This window comes from Malurus melanocephalus, unplaced genomic scaffold (genome assembly GCF_030028575.1).
Source record: "Malurus melanocephalus ecotype Western Australia unplaced genomic scaffold, MMel_1.1 scaffold_631, whole genome shotgun sequence".
Lineage (NCBI taxonomy): Eukaryota > Metazoa > Chordata > Aves > Passeriformes > Maluridae > Malurus > Malurus melanocephalus.
This window is the reverse complement of record NW_026623863.1, coordinates 202,734-220,090: the sequence shown is the minus strand read 5'-3', so window position 1 is coordinate 220,090 and position 17,357 is coordinate 202,734.

Sequence of the window (17,357 nt, the reverse complement as noted above, 5' to 3'; positions counted from 1 at the left end):
TCGGCTCCCACCGATCCCATCCCGGCCCGATGGATCCCCCTGGTGTCGGCTCCCACCGATCCCATCCCCGCCCGATGGATCCCCTCGGTGTCGGCTCCCACCGATCCCGCCCCGGCCCGATGGATCCCCCGGTGCCGCCGGTGTCGGCTCCCACCGATCCCGTCCCGACGGATCCCTCTGTCCGACGGATCCCCCCGGTGTCGGGTCCCCCCAGTGCTGCCGGGTCACACCGATCGTACCGATCCCGCCCCCGCCCGACGGATTCCCCGGTGCCGGCTCCCACCGATCCCATCCCGGCCTGATGGATCCCCCGGTGCTGCCAGGGCTGGGTCCCATTGATTCCCCCCGGTCCGATTGATCCCCCCAGTGCTCCCGGAGCTGGACCCGCTGGGGTCCSATGGTCCCCTGGGTGCCCCCGGTCCCGGTGGGCGCACAGCACAGGCAGAGCTGTTGGGCTCCAGCAGCTGCAGCACTCGTGGTGACAGAGCTGCACCGGGCTGTTGCTCAGCGTGCTTTGGACACACGGCTCTGGGGCTCCAGCAGGTCTCATCACACAGCTGAACCCCTGCCTTTCTGCTGAGGGAGTGACTTCCTCGTGCTATTCTGAGAGCCCCAGATCTTGTATTCCTTATTCCCTTTGAGGGYAGTAATTAAAAACCATTACTTCAGGGCAGATTTATGGCACTATTAATAACTGCAGCATGGAATGGCTATGAATTAATGACAGAAATACTCGTCTCATTCAAAGCAAAGGTAATTTTTTTCCCTTGGGAACATAYATATCCATTTTCAGTGTGTTTGTCMGGACTGGAGAGGTTTGYAGCCCACTGTAAACCAAACTATCTGCATTTTTGTCACTATGATTATGTCACCATCGATGAAGTTAATGGCTTAGTGGGAGAATTTATCATTTGTCAGTCTGTGAATCTTCCTAATGAAAGCCAGTTCAGAAGGACCCCCATTTTTCCCTGTACTGCTTTTTTCCTTGCCTGTGGGCACTTCTGGTTCTATTTGGGACACCAGAAGAATGTTAATAACTTTCTGTAAGTAAGTCTGACAGTGGTGTTGTCACATTAATTCATGTGTGTGCTGCATCTGTGACTTGTGTTAGAGGGAAAGTGCTGTCATCTCCAGGCACAACCTTCCTGCCTCTCCAGTGAAATGGGTTCATTCCTGGGATTTATCAGGACACTCAAGTGGTCCCACTGGTTGGAGTGGGATCATGTTCCTTCCGAGTCCTCTCTGACCTTGAGGAAGAGATGTGTCCACCCAGGTGCCCCTGGGCTGAGTCTGAGCATGGTTGCAGTGTTTTGGGAAATATCTGTTAGTCCCTGTTCTTCCAGGAGGTGCTCTCCTGCACTAGCTACACAAATGTGTAATTGCAGCTCTGCTATTCCAGAGTAGTGAAAGAAAAGTCTGGTCCATGCTCTGTGACCTGAGGTGATATTTTATCTCAGAGCACCACAATGTCTTTATCCTGCTAATGGTGCAAAGGCTGGATAACGATCCATCAGCACAGAGTACAGTAATCCATGAACAGCTATTGAGGGATGAGTCTGCAAAGTGATAATCGTCTACAGTCCATAATTAGCAGGAATCCTAGACCAGAAAGATTTCATGGCTAAATTTATTTATCTTTGATTCATGACCATATCAGATTAACTATTTTTCCCTGACAGAATCCATCAGGGCTTCCCATTTGTCTTCTTTAACCTAAACAAGACACTGCAGCAGCTCCTTTCCTGCTAAGTGTAGGGAGGGGCTGAATTTCTCGCTGGACAGTGACAGAGGGAGCAGTGCTCAGAGGATGAGATATGGGTGTATAGGGATGTGGGCACGGCCCAGGAGTTAGCACGGTGCTCCTGAGGAGTTGAGCTCCTCCCGGCTGTGCTGATAATTCAGGCTGCTCACACTATCCCGAGTGCATCCTTTCCCTGGCAGCAGTGGGATGGCTCACTTGGGTCAGGGCTGCCTGGAGTTGTCTGGAGCTGAACCTGTGAGCTGGAGGAGCTGCTGCACCTCAGGTGCAAGCCGCCCCAGAATATCCCACAGGGTCAGTTGGTGTTTGTAAAAAGTAGGAATATCTTTAGAAGGACTGGAAGTGTCTGCAGAGTTGCACAAGAGGAATTTTGCTGCCCAGCTGTGCTCATCTGTGGTGTTTCCTTCACACCCTTGTGGCACCTGCATTGCTCTGAGCACCTGGGCAGATGGTGTTCCTTTTGTTCATCTCCTGCTGAGGAGTTCAAATGCAAGAACTYTTGGATTGCATAAATAAAAATGCTGAAGCTCTGTGTTTATTTGGAATATTTTGTTTTGTTTAAAAAACCAAAAGCCGACCAAAAAAAAGAGTCCAAAAGGAAAAAAGGCTCAGCTTGCAGCAGAAACACCCAACTGAGCCTGCAGTTGTGGAGATGAGATGATCAGGTTTGTTTAGCTTGGGAAATTAAAGAGAGGGGATGCGACTGCTGCCTCAGAGTGCATTGCAAAGGGAGAGCTCAGGGAGGAAAAGGTTTATTTGAACTGATGGGGGAAGTTGGCACAAGAGCAAGTTGAAAATTGTCCACAAGTATATAAATCAGGCACCGGAGAAACTGAGGTACTTCGAGTGGGAGATTGACAAGCTCTGGGAAAATTGTTASAGCATTGTGTTTGTGCTCTTGCTCTGAAGATGTAAATGTGATTAGCAAGCAATGTATTGACTAATGGGAAATAAGGCTGGAAACCTGTTTATGTGGGTCCAGGTCAATTCCTGGGTACAGTGAACTTTGAATGCAAACAGCAGTGCTCCCATTCCATTCAGGAGAATGCTTCTGTACACAGATCAARCTGCTCTCTGCCAGGTTTTAATGATGCTTTGAGACACTTGCATGTTGTTAGACAAGCAAAAGTATTGATACACAACTGTGGGGCTTTCCATGGGGCTCTGACGGGTTGTCTTTAAATAGTGACTGACATTCGTGTGTGTAATGAAGTACTGTGTGCATCCACATTGCCCAAGGCTTTCTCATCATTTTATAATTTTATTAGGAAAAGCTGCTAATGGCTGCATTTGCAGGATATTAAAATTCTTATCTGTTTATGTCTGAAATTTTTGGTTACAGAAGAAGAGGTTGCTGCTGTGCCTTGGACTCTGGGGAGTCTTATCTGCCCAGAAGCAAAAATGTCAGTTTTCTTCAGCAGCAGCAGCAAGATACGGCAGTGTGTGTGCACACAGAGAATAACAGACCAGAGACAGGGCTGGGGGTGCGCTGCTTTAGCAGTTTCTGCAGAATGGAGAAGACARGCAATTAGAATGTTTGGAATAGCCTTGAGGATTTGGTGAACCCACTTTCCTTTTCTTCCTCTTGCAAGCAGTTCCAAAATACAAAGTACAGCATCCCTCGAGGCTTGGAAGAAGAGATTTTTTTAAATTATTTTTGCAAGGATTTTAAGCTGTAAATGTGTATCATGTTTTGTTTGTTTGCTGGCAATAACAATGTAGAAATGGCTGTGTTGTCAGAGCAAACATCCATCTACTATGCTACTGGATGGTTGGGGCTAAAAGTRTAAAGGGGAAAAACCCCAAAGTGTAGGAAGCAACCCTTCCTGTGGCTCCCAGTCAGTAAAGAAAGTACTTCCCCAGTCAAAACTGCATCTAGATAATTGCATTTTTTATCATGATGTATGATAGTTTTATTTTTTCCTTCAGATTTTTGTAGTTCGTTCATGCTTGTGACCATTAGTGGGAATTATTGCAGAGGTGGTGGTGGTGGTGGTGGTTGCTGTGACCCCTCTGGGTGCAGGGAAGCAGGAATTCAGGCTGTCCCGGGTGGAGCAGTTTGTGTTGCTCCATTGCTCCTCCACCTTGGGAAGGGAACTGCCAGGATGTTGTGGGTGGGGGYTGAGCCTGAAGGTGACACAGGTCCTTAAGTGATGCTGGGCACATCCTGGTGGCTCTGACTGTCCCACATCCTGCTGAGGAAACCACGGAGAGAGAACCTTTCCTTGCTTCAGTGACCTTGAACTTGGGTTCCCAATGGGAACATAAAATGCCTTTTTATGCAGTCATATGGTCTGTTCKTTTTATGCAGTCAAATGGTTTATTTTGGTTATTGGAGCACAAGAGTTTTGGGAGAGCTTTGCCAAATGGGACAAATAGCTCAGGCCTGATGTTTGCTGATGGGCAGTGCTTTATAATTAGCTCTGCTGAAGCCTTGTGCGAGGCTGGGGGCACAGCTACAGATGCCAGATGTGGGCTGCAGAATTCAGCCTTTTATCTTCAGAGTCACTTCAGCTGGAGTTTCATAATGATGCTGGGAAAGCAGAACGAGTGAGTAGTGCAGGAATTTGTCTTTTGGTTTATATTCTGATTTAAGGGGTGAAATAACCACAATTCATTCCTCAAGACAAACAGATATAAATGAAAACGTGTTTACAAGAGGAGCATTAAGCAATTAATGTATTAAAGTCCACTTAGATTAGAAAAGGGCCTGAAGAAACTGTCTCTGCTTTGTTCAAGAACTCTGTCTGTCTGGATCCATCCATGAAAGGAGGAGTCTCATGTGGGATCTGTCTCCAGACAATGTTTCAGGTGCCTCAGTTCTAATGCCAAGTATTTTTCCCCTTCCATTTTTGTGTATTTCTCAGCTTTCCATAGAATCATATCTTTATTAACAATAAATGAGTTGATTAAAGCTTTAATCTAACAAAAATGACAAGTTTTGCCTGCAGCTGATAGAGTTTTTATTTATTGCTAGCTGACTTTTCACAAGGAGGTTGGCTCACAGTTTAGGTCTAAGATTACACTTGGATGATGATTATGAAGATGTTGTTATCTCCTTATTTCATTATCTATTCCCTGTAAGAGGTGTTAGTTCTCTAATCAGCTTTTCTTGCTCTTTAGCAGAATTAGGCTTTGTACTGGTTTCCAGCTATTTTGACAGTGATAAAGGATAAACCCAATGAGCTAGAAAATGAACCTTCCTCTGATGCTGTAATTTCCAAACTGTTAGTTAAATCATATTCTCATTTAGTGGAAAATGGATATTTTGCAGCAGAACTTGAAGCATTGTGTCTCTGTCCAGTGATCTGAGCCTTGTGAGGTGTGGGCAGAAAACCTAAGTAGGAAAAATGGGCAYGGAGTGAGGCTGTTACCTTCCTGCCAAACCTTAGCTTAGGATTGTGCAATACCCATGGGACAGCTCTGAAGGTTCAAAACACGTTGTCTTATGGTGATCATTGATGTCAATCAACTACAGATAAAGGAAAATGAAATATTTGTTCAGAAAGCTTGTTTGTCACCATCACCCCTGTTAGAGCTGTGTGTGCTGTGGCTCTGCATTGCATTCCCAGCAGGGCCTGTGACCCCTGGGAGCAAGGAAAAAGCTAAGCAAACTGACAGGGTTTGAGATTGGATGCAAAACCTGGCTTGGCACTGAGGAGTTTTCATGGGGATTGATTTTTTTTTTTTTTTTTTTTTTGGAAGTTGAATAAACCTACAGATATTCTCATACCATTTGGCATATGTCAACTGAATTACATAAAGTCTTCATTTGTTTGCTTCAATATTCTTCTAACCTGTATTACATGCTTGAATTCCTAAAGGCATGTAGCATTTAAGCATGTCTAGTTTTAAAATTAAGTTTGTTTTGGAGACAACGTAATGAAGAATGTATCAGTGGTTGTGTAAGGTTTCTTAMAGAGCAGCTGAGGTGTTGAAGGTGCTTGAGTATAGCACATCATATCATTAATAGCATGGTAGGAGTGTGAGGAATTTGCATTTAACACATTATCAAATTCAGTCTGATATATCAATAATTAAACCATACAGCAGTGTCAGGTTTTGGTTGTTGAATTGCAGCTATAGCTCATGAGTTCATATTAATGTACATGTGTTGATAAGTGTCCAGAGGCTTCAGAGGGGTGATTTCAGCCRTTCCTGTGGTGAGCTGAGGTGGAGTCAGAGCTGGGGTAATGCCATGGCCACCCCATTTCTCTTGTTCTGAGTGGGAATGGGTGACACTGCCCTCCTCAGAGTGGGACTGTGCCACCTCCTGCCATGCCAACCTGAGAGTGCCATCAGAACCGCAGCTGAGGGATCCTACAGTGGGTTTGGGGTCTTGTTTCACATTGCAGGGTGCCAGACACAGTCCATGAATACCCCACAGTGTGCAGGGCTCTATCGTGGGGCTCTGGGCAGGCTKGCTGTGTTAGCAACAGCCAAGAAATAATGATTTCTCAGGAAGTAAAACGTCATCTCCACTTGCATCTTGTCTCCCATCACACTGAAGTTCTGCAGGCATGTGGAACTAGCAGGGGTGGKTTTTTATAGTGGCTTTTTTTGTTTYCCTCCTCTCAGTCACGTTGTCTCTCCTGTAACTTTTTCCTAGCATGTACTAGGCAAATTCTGTCTCTTTTATTGCTGTCACAATGCTTGGGRATACAGCTGGGAATTCCTTTGGTGTGCTGATGTAAATGTCACTGTGGAAGAGCCTGCTGAAGAGGGAAAGAATTAGAAAATGCACTAAGTGAAAGATGTGCAGCATTGTATGTGGAGCTGACTTTATTTTTGCTGTGCTTTCCAGCCCTGTGTCCCCTTGGGCTCCACTGTAATTTAATGCAACTCGGAATGTTTCTGCCCATTGTTCCACACTGCCTGTAGCCCCCTGATCTCAGGAGCACTGTGGGATGCCTTAAACCAACGCAGGGGTTCGCCCGGGGCCGGTGGGTTCCTGTGGCTCCTGGTGTTGGTGCTCAGCGCCTCCCAGGGGAYTCCTGGCCCGTGGGAATGGATGCACAGCCCGAACTGAGAGCGTTTGAGCTGCAGCTGCCCTGCTCCTGCACAGTGGCCGTCCCCTGCAGCTGGGGACAGTGACAGGAGGAGGGCACAGAGCCAGGGCAAAGGCGTGGGGGCTCCGGGGGGTTCTCCCCGCCCGCTCGCACAACCCCTGSCTGCAGATGCCGGGAGTTACTTTGGAGTGGGGCTGGATTTTCCCTGCTGCATTCAGCCTGCGTCACGGTGCCGTTCCTTAGCCGGAGCGGGATTTCCCGGTGGCAAGAGCGCTGCCCGGTCCCGGAGCGCTGTCCGCGGGATATTCCGGTGCTGAGAGCGCTGCCGGTCCCGGAGCGCTGCCCGCGGGATATCTCGGTCCCGGAGCGCTGCCCGCGGGATATCTCGGTCCCGGAGCGCTGCCCGCGGGATATCCCGGCGCTGAGAGCGCTGCCCGGTCCCGGAGCGCTGCCCGCGGGCTTTCCCGGTGCTGAGAGCGCTGCCCGGTCCCGGAGCGCTGCCCGCGGGATATCCCGGTCCCGGAGCGCCGCCGCCCCGTGCGCTGGGCGAGGGACGCGGCAGCCGCTCCGCAGCAGGAGCAGATGCTGCCGGCTCCTCGCAGCCCCTGCCCCTCGGGCGGGAGCAAAGTTCTCCGCTGTTGCCTCTGCGTTTGCGCTGGGGATCGCCGAGCTTTCCTCGCTCAKCCTGAGGAGCAGGACTCGGCTGTACTTCCAAGGATTGCTTTCCAAATGTGTTGGCTCTGAAGACGTGAAGATCAAACGGAGCCTGTCCTGAAGAGGGGATTTCCATTCTGCTTGCCAATAATGCATGAGTTACAAATTTAATGGCAGACCTTGAAGTATATAAAAATTTAAGTCCAGAAAAAGGTAAGGATGTTTGAGTTTGGAATTGCCATTGACGAGCTTGTAAYGTTTCTGGAAATGCTTAAAGACAAATCAGGTAACTTAAGCCTTGTGATTGGTGAGTTGTATACAGTTATGGTTGGTAAAACAAATGTATATATTAAACAAATATATGTTCCTGAATGTTTAACAGGAAAACCTGGTGGATTGGTATTGACTGGAAAGCACATTTCTCTGTGAAAATATGTAGCTTGTATTTGAGATATTGCTTTTACAATAAGGACAAACTGCGCTTCTGTGTTAGCTTCAATTATTACAAATGTGTTTGCCTTGAATAAAAACATTCTTGACCTTTTCATCTGCTGGCAATTTTGCAGTGGCTTTCCGTGGAGAAGAGTTTGTTGGTTTTTTCTAGTAGCACTTAAAAATAGTATAAGACATTTGCAAATCATGTGGAAAATTTGAATGAAAGCATTGGATAAAAGATGTCTTTTCAAGAATTTAAGGAGATGGTACAAAAAAGGAAGACATCTTGAATAACTTTCTTCAATAACTTGYACTTTGTAATGTTTAATTTTGTTCAATTTAAGTCAGTGCTGAATGGAAAGTGGCAATTAGCTTAAGCCTCTAAGTGGATAGAGAGTAAATGCTGTAGAGAGAAGTAGAAGTCATGGTAGATAAAGTTAATTTTTGTATTTTTCTYATCCTTAAGGATGTTGGATTATCTTCTTTTAAAGAAAACACTTAGAAAATACATTTAKCAAAGAGCTTTCTTGCCAGAATTGGGTAGCTGAGAAGACAAGACAAGATTATCTGTAATGTAAAATAGAAAACAGCTAATCTAAAATAAAGCTGCCAAAAGTTATGGATCATACTTTGAAATAYCATATTGCCCATTTTAAGATGTTAAAAAATGCCGGGGCAGTGTTGGGGGTTGATATGCTTTTTTTTTTTCTTTGCATCTGTCATGGTTGATTTTATTGGGTATTTTTTATGTAGTGGAAGTTACTGGAATAGGCACAGCTATTGTATGAGAAATGGAGCCTATTTTAAGCGAAAGTGGGTAATTTGTGGCTGCCCTAAGGGGAGGGCTGTGCTGGAGCTGCAGAGCTGCAGTGCCAGGCCCTGCTGTTCCTCTGGAGGGATTGGGTACCCAGAGCTYCCCTTAGGCTTGGATGGTTAAAGGAGGGCAGTGTCACTCCATCTGCCTTCCGAGGAGCAGGAGTAATGGATATGGCCCCATTTAATAATTCACACAGCCAGCTCACCTGCAGGGCTTGGGAACTGCAAGGAAAGCATCAGGTTTAAGTTTTGAATCTCGTGGCAGTGTATGTGTAGATAAGCACATTCCACACCGAATGAGGGTAGAGTTCTGCTCCAGGTCATTTTGCAGTCCCATCCTTACCTGGTAATAGCAAGGCCAAATTCCAGGGTCCTCCTCAGTTGTGGCGGTGCCCTCCCTGTGTGGGAAGGCCRGTGAGGGCTGCAGACAGTGMGTGGGTGTCCCGRGGTGTCCCTGGGTGTCACTGAGGTTTGGCCRCTCTCAGGTGGGGTCACGGCCGGGCTCCGAGGTGACCCGGCACGGCGCAGGCGCAGCCAGGATTGTCCCAGGAATGTGTTCTTGGGTGCTGCGAGGAGGCGGGGTGTGCCAGCCCCTGTCCAGGCTGCCCGGGACACTGAGCATCCTGTGCAGCTGGTGAGCCCCAGGGTGCTGGTGGGATAACCCTGGATCGAGGCACACCCGGCCCTGACTGTGATGAGCACCCGTGGGAAGCAGCAGCTCCAGTGGTTTGGCCGTAAGTGCTTGGGGGGCTGCTGGGTGGGAAACGCTGGAGCCATCCAAGGAGCTCTGGGGTCAGGAGTGCAGTGGGGTCAGGAGTGCAGTGGGGTCAGTGCTGTGCTGCAGTGGGGTCAGCAGTGCAGTGGGGTCAGCGTTGCAGTGGGGTCAGCGCTGTGCTGCAGTGGGGTCAGGAGTGCAGTGGGGTCAGGGTTGCAGTGGGGTCAGCGCTGTGCTGCAGTGGGGTCAGTAGTGCAGTGGGGTCAGGAGTGCAGTGGGGTCAGTGCTGTGCTGCAGTGGGGTCAGCAGTGCAGTGGGGTCAGGAGTGCAGTGGGGTCAGGAGTGCAGTGGGATCAGCACTGTGACCTGCGGGCACACACCGCCCTGGGGGCTGAGCCTCTGGCTGTGGGTCACGGTGCTCACTTTTCTCAGAATCTCACGAGTGCAGCTGGCACAGGCAGGCTCAGGAGCAGCTGTCAGATCCATCAGGGCTCATTCCCTCACCAGGGACTATGGCAGTGGCCTGGTCAGTGGTGCTGCTTTGAGACTCCAGTGTCTGCAGCTGTCCAAGCTGTAAAACAGGCACTGAGTGTAGACTCTGGAATATTGATAGATGTAAAGGATTTAGCCTGGAACAGCAAAGTGGTCCAAGTGGATATGGAAGGCATCAGTCTCTTGGGAGGAACTTGGTCTTTCCCACGTTTTGTTCCAGTAACAGCTTAAATCTGTCTCAGCATTAAATGCACTCCCAATAAATTTGCACATGGCYATGGCAGCTTGGGGAGGCTGAAGGCCTCAAGGTTGTTTGGTGTGTCCTGAGGGTGTTCCTTTGAGTGCCACCCCTGTTGCAATGGGGCATCACAAAGTGTTCCTGCCATGGTCCTGCTGAGGTTCAGAGGGTGCTGGAGCTGGATGCTGATGGCTCCAGGGGCAGTATCTGATTAGTTCTGCAGGGAACGTGGCTGGCCCTGTAGTAATTAGGTTAGGTGCTTGCTCACTACTTAGGGTTGGTGGTTTTGGTGATTCTGAATGAAATCTGCTCTTTYCTCAGTAAATCTGTGGAACACTGTCGTGGTGGGAAGGGAAAGTGTTGTTGCTGTTTGTTGAAGAGCTGTTGTCTTTCCAAAACTCTGGGGCATAGGTTAGAACTGTTGAGGTGACTCCTTCAGTGCCTTACTGGCGACTGAGCTGGCCCAGTGCCGTGTTGGGGTCAGCGCTGGCACTGTGGTGGCACACAGCAGCTTGGGGACACCAGGGGCTGGTGACCAGAACGTGCTGAAAGAAACCTTCCAGCTCTGTCCAGCACTGAGCTTGCTGCAGGAGAYGTGTGTGCTGGTTTTTCCTCTTTCCCATCACGAGCTCATGCCTCGGGGGAGCGTGTGCTGCTCCTTGGGTGGCTGCAMTGGGAGTTGTGAGGAGCCCCAAGCTGCCTTTTCCCTGTGAGTGCCAGCAAAGCCGGCTGTAGGGCAGGGACTCGAGCCTGTGCTGTGGCGAGTTATCAATGGTAGCGCAGCAGAGAATGGGCTCGGAGGTGTTCCCACGTTACCAATAGAAACACTGATCAGCCTGGAAGTCAGATGCACGAAACAGCATCATTTTCAGTAATAAAATTACTTTGGTGTTTTAGTCTGTCAATTCATTGTTTGCCCACAGATGACTCACTGTCAGTGACTTGCACCGAGGCAATTTGAAATAGAATAGATAAACATGTTTCTTTAGCAAAATTTCTGAGGAGTTTGAATAAATTAGTTCATATCGTCTGTTGCACTGCAGTCTCCATTCATTACTTTTAAAGGTTAATTAACTTCAYCTTCTATTCTATTCTGTTTTCCCCCTCTTCCTCCTCTCTAGCCAAGCCCCAGCTGTGTGTTTGTTTGGTGTCCTGAAGGGAAGCACTGCTCCCTCCAGCCTGCTTCTGGGGATGGGTCCTTCCTGCAGCTGCTGCTGTGCCCTGTCATTCCTTGYCCTCCCGGGGTTCTGGTGCTGGGCAGGTGCCGAGGCTGCTGTCATACAGGGCTGTTCGCTGATAAATCGGCAGACAGCAGAACTGACTGTTTGCACTGAGGCTGGAACGCTTGATCCTCTGTACATCACTGTGTGGGCACAGGAGCAAGCTTTAGGAAGGGTCTTTTGGTGGTGGGTTTTTTCCTATTTTTGGTTAAATTGGTGAAGTTAAGTGGGAGGTGTGCCATATAAAGGGGGTGTGGTGAGTGAGGGCTCTGCCCTAGCTCACTGTGTTGTGGTGGGAATTGTGTTTGTTGTATSATACAGCACAGGCAGGCTGATAACAAGCTCTGCTTCACGGGTGTATGATCCTTATTTATGTACTTATTGATTTTTTTTAGAGGGCAGATGTGGGATTCTGGCAGAGAGAGCTCATGGCTCACGTTTTCCGCCTCTGCATGCAGAGGTATGGCCCCTGGGATGGCAGACTGCTCTGTGCCAGCTGTTGAGCCCCCTGGCTTGGCACTGCTGCAGGGACGGAGGGAGGGATTGTCCTCCTGAGCAGAGCTTGCCTGGCTGGGCAGCCCCGGCTTTCCTTTGGGGTCGGGACAGCTCCTCGCGATGTGTGGGGGCTTCATGTCGTGGTCACACAGGGGGAGGGTGCTGCTTGTCCTGAAACCCCCCCGATCAGGCACGGTGACACCACACACCTCTCTGCCTGTCCTCCCCTTGGCAGGGGCAGTGGAAACTCTCCTCCTCCTTTTCTTCCCAGCTCCTGCTTTTTCCACATCTCTGTAGTGTCATCATCAATTGCTGTGCCCTCCCTGCTGAGGGATCCTCGAGAGAGAAAGAGGATTAGGATGTACAAACTCGRCTGTGTTTGCTTAATAAATCTGTGCTCCTTGTTCACCCCATTGATGTGACAATGTGCTCTGGCAGCTGGCCATGTCTGTGCTTAAACGATTGTGCTTTTCAATGCTGACACAGGACTAATTCCATAGTCTTAATGGCAAACTGACAGTCCTCAGGGATGCTGTGTTAAAGCAGCACTGGACTCTCACACTGRACAGCTCTGATGGAGTTGTTTCTGATGAAAGGATGAAACCTGGGCTAATTGCATGAAGATAAAAAAGTGGAACTTTGYTGGGCCGGCAGGAGGAGGGATCCTTGGGCCAGGGTGGAACACATGAATTATTCATGGGCTCTGGGGCTTCTGGAGGGTCCGTCTCCAACAGGGGAGCCCCTGTAAACGAGGAGCTGTCCTGGCAGGACATTTCTGSATTGCACAGTGCTCTGTGAGGTCTCAGTGAGGGAACAAAACCTGTGGTTAAGGATCATTCAGACTCTTTGGGGATTATACTGTAGTACTAAGTTTTTGTTTGGATGCTTCTGGTTCCTTTCTGATCTCTGAGAGCAAAAGAGGACGGGGGCTCAATCTGGGGTCCCATGGCAGGAATAACTGAGGGTTGTCAAGGATCAGCTGTGCAGAAGGTGAAGCGCAGAAACCTTTCATTTGTAATAYGAAAATAAGATGAGTTATTGGTTATCCTGGAAGCTGTGAGCCAGCAGTGTCAATAGGGGAGGCTGAAAGAGCAGTTACTGTGAAATGTGTGTTACTCAGTCAGGACTTCTGAGAGCGGCTGCTCCCAAGGTTTTGGGKTTTTTTTAAAGAACAAAAGACATCACCAGACAGTTCCCCAATCTACAGTGAGTTGAAACATGCTGATAGATTTTGGTTGTGCTTGGGGTTGCTTCTCCATTCTGSTAGCGTATGGTTTTGTTCTTAAGCTTTTCACCCTTTTTTGTTTGCTGCTGCCCAGAGTTAGGGATTTCCTTTGATCAGACATAATTCACAGTTGTTTTGGGCAGTCTCAGTTGTGTTTGGTTTTGTTTTGATGCTCTGCATCTCCAAGGCAGAGGTGAATTGCCTGTGCCCTTTCCAGCCTCTGGTGTCTCTGCTGGTGCTCTGTGAYTTCCTTGGGGGTTTCTTGAGATTTGCAGAAGTGTGAGAGATTGTCCATCTCATGTCTATGGACTTCCCAGAGATTACCATTAAATCCACTGTAAGAAGCTTAATGTGAAATTCCGCAAGGCTGGGAGAGCTGGTGCAGAGCAAATTAAAACCTGGCATAAAATATGAGCTGTGTCTGTTTAAACCAATCCTGCCYGGGGCCGTGGATTCCCCCAGAGCTGCATCTGCCCTCTCTGCCCCCCGGGCTTTTAGGCTGTTATGTAAGAGCCCARCAGTCAGCACCCTGATGACATTAGYGGTGTTCTGTGGGATTTAGATAAAATGTGCTCTCTGGGGCTGGTCCTGGGGAATAAATGGCTTTTRATGGCATTAGAGCAAACTTAGTGCTCAGGATGAGTAAATGATGCAGATAACAGGGATGAGGAGAGTGCAGTCAGCTGAGAACTTTGTGGGGTTCTGGGGTTTGCTTTGGGGTTTGTGGGATCCAGGGTATCCTCATGCTGGGATTGTGACAGGTCAGTTGTGTGCTGGTCTCCAGGGCAGGGACAGGGGCTGTTGTGGAAARAATCTTGAAGCTCATGAAGYCCAACCATCAGCCCAGCATCACCATGGTGTTCACCACYTGGCAGCTGTGCCAGGGCTTTGCAACCCTTCACAAAATACTTAGTAAACCCCAAAATACTGAATGCAGGGGRGAAGAGCTGCTGCAGTCGTAAAAGTAACTCCTGCATGTTATGGGTTCCTTTTATCTCTTCAAGCTTAATGTTGGCTTAATGCAGTTSATACATATAATTTAGAAACCCAGTTTATATCCTCTTTTATAATTACACTTCTCAGTGTTTRGTAATGCTCTTTATATCTTATTTAATCTTCTTGTTTTGTCAGATGGCTGTAACAGTAAGTCCATAAAAGCAAGACAAAACCAGAACCTTTTATAATTTCATTGCAGTTTTAAATATTAATTTCTTAACACACAGTACTGTAACAGGAAAACAAAAGAACTGCATGTGGACAGCAGTAAGAAATTTGTTTTGATCTTTGATTTTAAAGAAAAGTGAGCTGTCTCACGACAGTGGTGTAACCTTAATGCCCAGTGGTAGGACACTGTTCCTAAAACTATTGAATATATTCACGTTGTGCTGTATTTGGGTTGTGAAGGGCTARTTCTGCTAATTTACTGAGGGTTTGCTGTGCATACCTGAACTATGTGCATGTAGCATGTCACACACTCTGYCCCTTGCAAAAATAGCCTTTACTGGCTGTCCTCAAGTGGAATGAGTAACTCCTTGCTTAAAGCCCCATGAACCTGCTCTGRAGCCTTGTGGTGCTGCCTCTCCGAGGCGGATGGAGATGGGGCTGAGATGGTGCTTGGGGCAAGCTGTTGCCCTTGTGGAGTAAACTTAGGACAAACTTTGAATTTATTTAGCTGAGACTTTGCCCCGTGTGTGACTTGGTGCACAGAAGCCACAGAGGGAAGTGGCTCAAGGACTGGAGCTGTTACTTGTTCTAATAATTAATGTCTCTTTGCAGGCAAGGGTCCTTTGAAGGCAGTGCTGGGAAAAAAAAAGCAAGTTTTTAAAGTGAAATTTCACTGAAACTCACTAAAAAGTTGAAATAAGTTCACCCAAAGCCTGTGTTCCATTGTGATTTTGCTGTGTACTGTTGGCAGTAGGGTTTTGCTGCTAATACTTAGATAATAGTGTTTTCTTGAATAACTAAACCCCACAATATAATAGCAAAAAATGGCCAGGATATTTATTTAGCTTTGGAGAACGTGTTTTATGGGAGGGGGTGTTTGTTTCACTGCTGGRATTGCCCTGTACACCAAAATGCACYTCTGTTTGGCTGAAAATGCTGCTCAGTCTTTATTCCCAAAATATTTTCCTTCTGGTATCAGGTGAGGGTCCTGCACACCCTGAAGTGTTTGTGGTGAGCATGGCACAGGCAGACGTGCACTCATCACTGTGGGAATGAAATCCAAGGAATTCCCAGCTCCTGGGATCCAGGGAGGGTTTGCAGGGGATTCTGGCGGGGCTGATGCTGAGCCTTTCCCGGTTATTAAAGCCCTGCTCGCACATGGGCTGGATTAGAGGCGAGGATGGCAGGGAGCAGGGGCTGATTTGGGGCGGATTAGCGCTTTTGGAGCGGTCAGAGCGCGGCTCAGAGCAGCACCGGGCTCAGCCGGAGCAGCGTGGGCAGGTGAGAGCAGCAGCATCTGCCTGGCATTCTGGATTTAGGGAGCACCCCGGGGCTCCATGGCTCTCCTGCTGGCTTCTGAGGTCTACCACGTGCTGGGCAGCGTGGCCACTCCAGAGAAGATCAAGCTGGCACAGWTGGGTTTGTATCTGCTTTACCCTTGGCTATGGAAGCAGCTCCTCCCCAAAKGAGAGGTTTGTGCTCTTAGGAATGATTCTCATGGCTTGAACCAAAGATTAAAAAATGGTATTTGAATTCAGGTCTGCATTGTTGCTTTAAATGGTTATTTTGGGAGGAAAAAAGTAGACTTGTCTTTCATTATTAAATGCCATTAAACGGCAGGTTGTCTGCTGGGATGATTTTAGACTGTCAAGTTTGCATAACTCTGGAAACAGAAGTGACTGTTTTAAATTTTTAAATTTTAAATTAAAACTTTAAATATCACAGCATCATGGAATGGTTTGGGTTGGAAGGGACCTTAAAGACCACCCAGTTCCAGCCCCCTGCCATGGGCAGGGACACCTTCCTTATACACTGCATAAACATAATTTTTTATTTTAACTTCAGATTTTCTTTGATCTTGTGACATAAACTRCATCATCTTCTAGTTTTAAGTTAATTCATTTTCAGACCTTGGGCAAAAAATGCACCGCTAGTCCTTGTGTTAGAAAACAATCTTTTAATGGGAATCACATCTTGCTTCCTCAAATTTTAATCTAAGCCTGCATTGAGGAGCTGCTTCGTTTGCTCTGTATTCCTGGTTTATCKACAGGATTGGATGTTTTTCTGGAACCAGCTTCCATATTCCTTAGTGAAAGCCTTCCTGAACTGCTCTTCTGGAGCTTTATTCTGCCCTGCACTGCTCAATACCTTCCCTGATTCAGATGCTAATGTGTGGTGTCTGCCAAGGGACTGGCATTAGCATACTGAGAATAGATTTGAAAAAGACCTTTTTTATTTGTGTGCTCATATTTTATAAATAGCCTGGAGGGGAGGATGGGGTGTTTTGTAAATGGTTTGCAGAGCTGAAATCCAGTGGGCCTATGATTGCTGTGGCATTTCCATTACCCCAGTCCCTTCTTGARTGTGGATTCTTTGTTATTAACACCTGCCCAGCAGCAATGATGCCATGAACTCTCTTACACATTTACCGTTCTTTAAATGTTTRAATTCTTATGGTATTTCCTTGGAATTAGGAAAATGCAAGCAGCAAAGATGGTGCTTCCTGGGGCAGTGGACCGGCTGGAGGTGGAGTTTGAGAAGTGGAGGCTGTTTAGGTGTTAGACAGGAACTGGGTTTGCTCCACTTTGTGAAAGGAAGTGTGTGAAAATCTATTCCATGTAACAGTAGTCTGCCTGAAAGGATGCGTGTAGCTGCACCTATAACAGTTACAAATGTGATGTAGAAATGTTTAGGCTRTTGAAATGGTGAAGAAGGAGCTGGATTGCCTCTTCTGTTTTTTATTTKGCCCCATGGTTTGTTGACTGCAGTTACCTGACTGTGGCCATTCTCTGATTTTTGTATATTTAATTAACAGTCTTCTCCCTTCTGCCTTTTGCTGGCTGTCCTCAACAGCATCTTAGTGAAACCAGGCTGGCATTTTTTCTCTGACAACTGAGCTGATGCTGATAGAGAGACTWATTTGAGAATTAATTCTTTCTGTAAGACTTTCACCAGTAACTGCTAGCCTTAGGTGCAAAGAAGCAGATTTTGTGTGTTGAGTAGCTTGTTACTAAACCTCTTACTGAGCTAAAGCCCTGCTGGAAGTGATCTCTCTATTAGTGAAATCAGAAGGTGTTTGTGCTGTGTGTGCCAGGCTGATGGAGCAGGACACGTTCGTGTCTCCACACACATGGG